The 7,242-nt window shown below is 34.1% G+C and overlaps 1 non-coding gene across 1 annotated transcript; it reads right to left on the bottom strand.

The window, feature by feature from the left end:
* Window positions 1-6,560: 6,560 nt before the first annotated feature.
* On the bottom strand, window positions 6,561-6,668 carry LOC112731613 (small nucleolar RNA R71). The gene has a single exon (XR_003167385.1). It is a non-coding gene; the product is annotated as a small nucleolar RNA R71 (small nucleolar RNA).
* Window positions 6,669-7,242: the final 574 nt, after the last annotated feature.

Raw genomic sequence — 7,242 nt, 5'->3', positions numbered from 1 at the left:
TATCTCCTGGTTATAATTTTCAGAAAAATATGTATACACATTTTTCGGTGTATTTTGAATAGTTTTCGGTGTATTCGTAAAGGAATTCAGTGTATTAAATAATTTAATCTTGTTTTCCTAAATTTTTTTTAACCTCGATTCATTTAGATTAACAACATTTCAATACAATATAGATAGCTTCATAAAAGATTATTTTTGCAAAAAAAAATTATGAAAAGCTTGGATTAAATATTTACAAAGATAGAAAGTATGTGTTCAAACAGATAATTTAGTACACAATTTTTAACATTGTACAACATTCAAACTATTTACTGTCGATATCTTCTGAATGCAATTCACAATAAGGATTCTAATACCGCAGATGGCTTGTACAGTCTAATGGCTTCACATTCTTGAATGGCTTTATCTCTGAGTCGATTTATTTCATCAAATAGAATGAGTGAAGCATATTCAACTCTGAGATGATCCACTTCTTCCTACAATTTAAAGAAATTTCTTTTATTAAACTCCGTTAACTTAGTAATATAGAGTTATTTATTTTTAAAGATAGTTACCTATGTCCAGTTCTTCCATACATATTTTCTCTTTTTGATGTTTCCTGGTTCAATTATCTCAAGCCATTTCATCACATAAATTGCACAATAGAAGCTAAAAACAAAAATAAATAAGCAAAATAAAATAGGACAATAAGAGAAAACACAAAATTTCTCAGATAGAAAGATTTATACTGGTTATGTTTCCTGGCGATGTTAATGTATGGTGCTTCAATTTCATCATCCTTGTCCGTCAAAGGTTGTCCTTCGGCAAATACCTTCATTCTTGAAATCATGAAGTCCTAAAAACCAAAAAAAGCAAAATATAAGAAAGACTATATTTAATACCAAATTACACCGAAATGAACCAATAGTCCACCTTATTTCAAACAGAACTACACCGAAGTTTTATATTGCTAATAATAGACAGAAACTAGAGAATTTAAAGAGAAAACAGAAATAACTTACAACAAATTTATTAAGTGTTGTTCTTTCTTTCGAAGGAGATTTTTTGTGAAATGGGTCAAGGACATGAAATTTCTTCTTTTTATCCTCCACCATCCATACCCACCAATGTTTCGTATAGCAAACTAGGGCAAATATCTGAAGTTTTCCCAGAGAGAACAATTTTTTAGTTTAATTGGCACCTAATGAAAGAATTGTTTAAGAAACTTTATAAACGAAAACTTACAAATGGATGGGATACAAACTTTTTCTTGTCTAAATATGGGATGAAGTCCTTATAGTCTTGAATATCAAAGGGCTTGTTAGTTTTTAGTTGTTTGAACTTGCCTTGATGATTTCTCAAAGCCAAATTTTGCAGAATTTGTATAACACCGAAAGAAACAATTATAACAAAATACCAAAATTTGAATTTACTACACCTTACCACAATATCAGGGGGAGATAGTATATTTGTTCTTCATATCTTTTAATTCTTTATTTGTTCAGAATATGATACATTGCAGAAACAACTTAGGAAAACAAAAAACCCAAAGTTATTACATATATGGCACAACAACTCATAAGAAAATCATTAATGTTATCTATGATTACCAGATTTTTGACATATATATTGGCTTATAAAGATCCAAAGTGCCTTCTGGTTATTTCAATCGGATATTCATGGTTCAGGATGAATATTGTGTCCCACTCATTAGTGCTTGTATCATCATAGGTCTTGATAGTTGTGACACAGAGAAAGCATTTTTCCTTAAGGTCGCCTGTTATTTCGCTTCACCTCACAGGAGTTTTGAAATTGTTAACAAAGCTCACGGTAAGCTGCTCCACCAACTCTTCTAATTCTTCAACCAATATTGGGCTCTCTTAAGATTTTTCCTTTTCAACTGCTGGTTCAACCTCCTAAGTAATTGTATCTTCCTCACTCGATTTAGAAAAGTCAAGGCCGAATGATGGTGCAGGAATGTCATGCTTTAGAAATGATGCTGCATTGGTAACCATCATTAATCCAGCATTGGCTTAAGAGGGTGGATGACTACATAGTGACAAATAAAATAGTATAAGAATACATAGAAAATATTGAAAGAAAATTATATTGTGTAGAACTTACACTTTAAAAGGAGTTACTAGCTCATTAGATTTTTGTTGAGGTTGTTGAGGATGTTCTTTAGTATGTTCCTCTGTTGGTGTGTTTTCACCAGGTTTATGAGGCTATGGAGTACTGCAGGATTATAGAAAAGGAATTAAATTAAAAAAACAAAGCAATTGCACCTCAATTCATACCAAATACATCGAAATAAGAACCAAATACACTGTTATTTCAAAAAGACATGTAACTCATTAAACCATGCACATATACACCCAAAGACAAACCAAATACACCGAAAGTATTATTCCTTACGCATTAATAGTTTCTTATGTATATTCCTCAATGGGAGACTTTGCAACAGTTAGTTGTTTTTGCAGAGGGCTTGAGGCTGTTGTTTCTTATGGAGGTGCAAATATTTGAAGTGGAAGTCTAATGAAGACAAAAGTAAAAAGTTAATATTGAGTAAACATTTAGGTGAAAATGATTAACTCAAAGAATATAAGATTGAAAATAAGTTGAAAAACTCACATGTCGAGTGGTTCTGCTTGAGAATAAGTCTCTTTCTGAAGAACAATTTTTTTTCTTGAGGATTACTACCTATTATTGCTTCTAAAACAGGAGCTGGTTCATTTAATGATTCTTCTTATTCCTTGAACCTGAAATACACCGAAATCATCTCACTAACACACCTCAAGCATTCAATAGAAACACAACTTCTGTTTCATGAGAACTTACATAGTTACAGTTTTTTTTTTCTTTTTTTTTCCTATTTTTTTTTCTTGAATAAAGTATTAAAGGACTTTTTTTCTAAAAAATATGTATATATGGAATCAGAAGCAGAATATGGTAACACAAGAATTAAGGAAATAGTTAGAGAAACAGAAATTATATGTTATCACTTGGCTTATTTACACTGCTTTGATAGCTTGTCTGTGTTTGAAACACAGGATCATTTTCACTTGCCAAATTTACATGCGACATTCTAAGGACAAAATAAACATTATTTAGTAAAACTAGAGTAATTAATTACATTCACTAAAATTTTAGCAAAGAAAGGATTTCACATAATGAATCTTACGTTTGCGAAGAATCATAGTGAGCTTCTGTGGAGTGGTGCCCACCTTCTGGTATATCTGTGATTTTTTTTTTTTTGCAATCTGGAAAGGAAAATAATCATTAGGAAAATAAAACACAATAAACTTAGCAAATTACATCGAAAAACAAAACATACTTTTGTGCAGGCTTATCATTTATTTTCTTCATTTTTTGCTTCTCTTATTTGTTGTATTTATTCAGTTCTGACAGTACATACAAAAAATTATGTTAACAAATAAAATTTTGATGAATAAAAGATCGCATTTCAATGTATCTTACTCATCATCAGATTCAGTTTCTTTTTTAGAAGATGAATCCTCAATAATGTGCTTTCTTGTTTTAGATTACATCCTGGAAAGAAAAGAATCATCAAGCAAATAAATACAACAAAATTGATAAAATACACCTGAAAACAATGCATACTTTTTTGCAGGATTGTGAACTTTTTTCTTCAATCTTCCTTTTGTTATTTGCTCCAATTCTTCATTTCTGACAATAAATTGAAAACATTCTGTTAATAAATAAAATTTTGATATAAATAGAAAATATAGCATTCCGATGATAATTTCTGAATCTTACTCATCATCAGATTCAGTTTGGTTTTTGGAAGATGAATCCTGAACAATTTGCTTCCTATTTTTGGATTCCATTCTGGACAACAAACAATCATCAGGCAATAAATATAGTAAAAATGATAAAATATATCGAAAAATAATACTTACTTTTTTGTCTTTCTTGTTGGTTGTTTTCTTGTTTTTGGTGCCTCCACTAAGTCTTGTTCAGAATTAGACTCAGAGTCAGTAACACTATCACTTTCTGAAGAAATGTTCTTCTTCTTTTGTGGCTTCTTCTTTTTCTCCTTCTTTTCTTCCTTCTTCATTTTCATCAATTTGTCTTTCAGCTGTGCTCTTTTCATGAGACCCTAAAATAGGTAAAACATTAGTTTACATCATATATATAAAATAAATACACCGAAATTAAAGAAAAAATTCTGTTGAGTTACCATATGGTCCTTAATCTCAGATTCTATCCTCTAAACTAGCAACTCCCTAGTTAAATGCTACAACCACGGTGGTCCAAGAATTATATCCACCAGCTTGTTCTTGTGTGTGGATTCATGAAAATATACAATCATGAGAGCATAGAGGCAGCTATTAACAGATTTTTTTCTTTTTTAATATGTGCTCTGATAAACCACTATTTTATGGTTTATCTTATGTTTAATTGAGTGGTTTCATCAAGTCTTCACCCACTTATTCATACTAATTGCATAATTTTACATTTCCCTTCCTAGTATTGTTTTATGGTTGAAAACTTGCTTCCTAAAGAACTTTAAATTATGTATTTTAATTCTCCTTTATACCATTCAAGGCCGTGATCCGTGTGTTAAGTGTTTCAGGCTTTATAGGGCAGGAATGGCTAAGAGAATGAAGAGGAAGCTAGCAAAAATGGAAGGAACACAAGAAACTAAGGAGATGACCAGCGAACACCGACGCGCGCGCATGGCTCACGCGAGCGCGCGGAGTGGAGAAAATTGCAGCGACGCGTGCGCGTGCCTGACGCGTACGTGTGGATTGGAGTCTGCACAAATGACGCGAACGCGTGGATGACGCGTACGCATGACAAAGAAAATCACTGAATGACGAGAACGTGTGGACGACGCGTACGCGTGACCTGCGCAATCTGCAGAAATAACAGAAAATGCTGGGGGCGATTTTGGGCCGCGTTTTGACCCAGTTTTAGGCCCATAAAACCCAGAATAAAGCCAGGAAACATGCAGAGACTCTACACAACACCTTTTTACACACAGAGATACATTTACATAATCTTATTAGGATAGTTTTTAGGTTTTTAGATCTGAATCTAGAGAGGAATTACTCTCCCTCTAGTTTCTCTTTACATTCCCAGTTTATTGCTTTTGCTTTTGGATATTGAAGAATCACTACCTCCGTTGAAGATACCATTCTAGTTTGTTTCCTTACTTAATCTTTTATTTATTCCATATTCTTAATTCTTGTTTAAAGTAGTAATTGGATTATTTTTATGGATTGTTAGCGCAAAGGATTACTTTTATCTTTAATTAATTTTTAAAGCTTTATTTTATTCAATTTATCATGTCTTCTTCTTATATTTTTATTAGCGTTTTATTCATGTCAATGGAGTAGACTCCATACTTGACATGGGGTTGATTAAAAGGAGACACTTGAGTTGGAAGGCTTAAGTGCTGATTAAACTGGAAGTTGTTGGCTAGTTCTGTATTTACTAACGCTAGACCTTCCCAAGGGAGAGGACTAGGATGTACGAATAAGAGTTAGCTCAATCACTTGACTTTCCTTTATTTAGTAAGGGTTAACTAAGTGAAAACAACAACCTTTTTAATACTACACTTAAGAGACCCCAACAAGGATAGAACTTCCAATTAATCATTCCCCCAATCAAGGCTTTTTATCTAGAATATTAATAATCATTCTTAGTTTTTATTGCTTTAATTTACAATTATTTAATTACTCATTATCCAAACTCATACTCCCAGTATTTTTATTCTAAATTTTTGTGACACCTTTCTAAATTGTTGAGGCGAATTTTAGCTGGTTAAGAGCTATACTCGCAACGCTGTTCTTATATTACAATCTCTTAATTGGCCTAACTTCTGCCACGCACCAGTTTTTGGCGCCGTTGCTGGGGAGTTGCAATTGTGTGCTAAATTATTAATTAGTGTACATATTTTTATTTTTTTATTTGCATATTTTATTTTTATTTTATTACCATGAGCTATATGTTTCTTTCATTGAATGATGCGTTCACTGCCTGATCCGAGCTTAGCCGCATTTGATCCTGAAATTGAAAGAACTATTTTATGTATTAGGCGAGCTCGACGTCGGTTAGCCTCTGAAGATGGTGAAGTGATTGTGATCGATTCACCAGTCTCATCTGAGGGTGAATCTGAACCGCCATCTGAGAGCGAAACAAGCTCCTTTACTACTGATTCAGTTGATTCACGTGTAGATAGAATGGCAGCACCTAGGAGGATTACTCTCCAGGAAGTTAGAGCCCCAGATTTTACAATGCAACTGTATCAAGTGCATCATCCAACTCTGGCTGCAGATTTTGAACTGAAGACTGCACTAATCAACTTAATGCCCAAGTTTTATGGCTTACCTACTCAGGAGCCCATCAAGCACCTCAGGGATTTTCAGACAGCCTGTTCTACTATTAGGCGTCAGGGTGCAAATGAAACTTCTATTCTGTTAACTGCCTTCCCATTTTCTCTTGAGGGAAAGGTGAGGGAGTGGTACTACTCCCAACCTGAAGCAACTGTTACCAACTGGGATACGCTCAGAAGAGAATTTTTGGAAAAATAATTTCCAGCTGAAGTTACAGACAGACTAAGGAAAGAGATCTCACGCATTGTTCAAGGTGAATCAGAAACTCTCTATGAGTACTGGGAGCATTTTAAGAACCTTCTGGATGCATGCCCCCATCACATGATTGACAGGCTAGTGTTAATCAGCTATTTCACTCAAGGCATGAAGCCTCGGGATAAGACTACACTAGATGGTGCTAGTAATGGTTCTCTGAAGAAGTACAAGACCGCAGATGAAGCATGGCAACTAATCAGCAAATTAGCTGAGTCCACCAGGAATCACAGGCACAGGAATTGCCACTCGAAAGCTGTTGCAGAAGTTTCCTATAGTACTGAGACTACTGCTCTTACACAGAGTATATGTGAAATGACCAACCTACTGAAGCAATTACAGTTGAATCAACAATAACAAGCTCAGCCTTCCCCACCACAGCAAAGCCAATAGTTAGTTCCCCAAAGAGTATGCGAAATATGTGCTGATTATAGTCATTATACTGATGAATGCCTGTAGCTCCAACAAGAAGACAATACTGTGGCAGCAACTCATAACTTCTATGACCGCCCAAATCAATGATAAAATCAACAAGGCGGCAACTACAACCAAGGTGGAAACTATAACCAAGGATGGCAAGACAACTCCAACCAAAGTTGGAGAGATAATTCCAACCATGGCTGGAGGGACAACTATAATAGAGAAGGCA

Source organism: Arachis hypogaea, chromosome 12, assembly GCF_003086295.3.
Source record: "Arachis hypogaea cultivar Tifrunner chromosome 12, arahy.Tifrunner.gnm2.J5K5, whole genome shotgun sequence".
In the NCBI taxonomy this organism is placed as follows: domain Eukaryota; kingdom Viridiplantae; phylum Streptophyta; class Magnoliopsida; order Fabales; family Fabaceae; genus Arachis; species Arachis hypogaea.
Note: the sequence above shows the minus strand (reverse complement) of the source record. Positions and strands in the feature narration are given on the sequence as shown.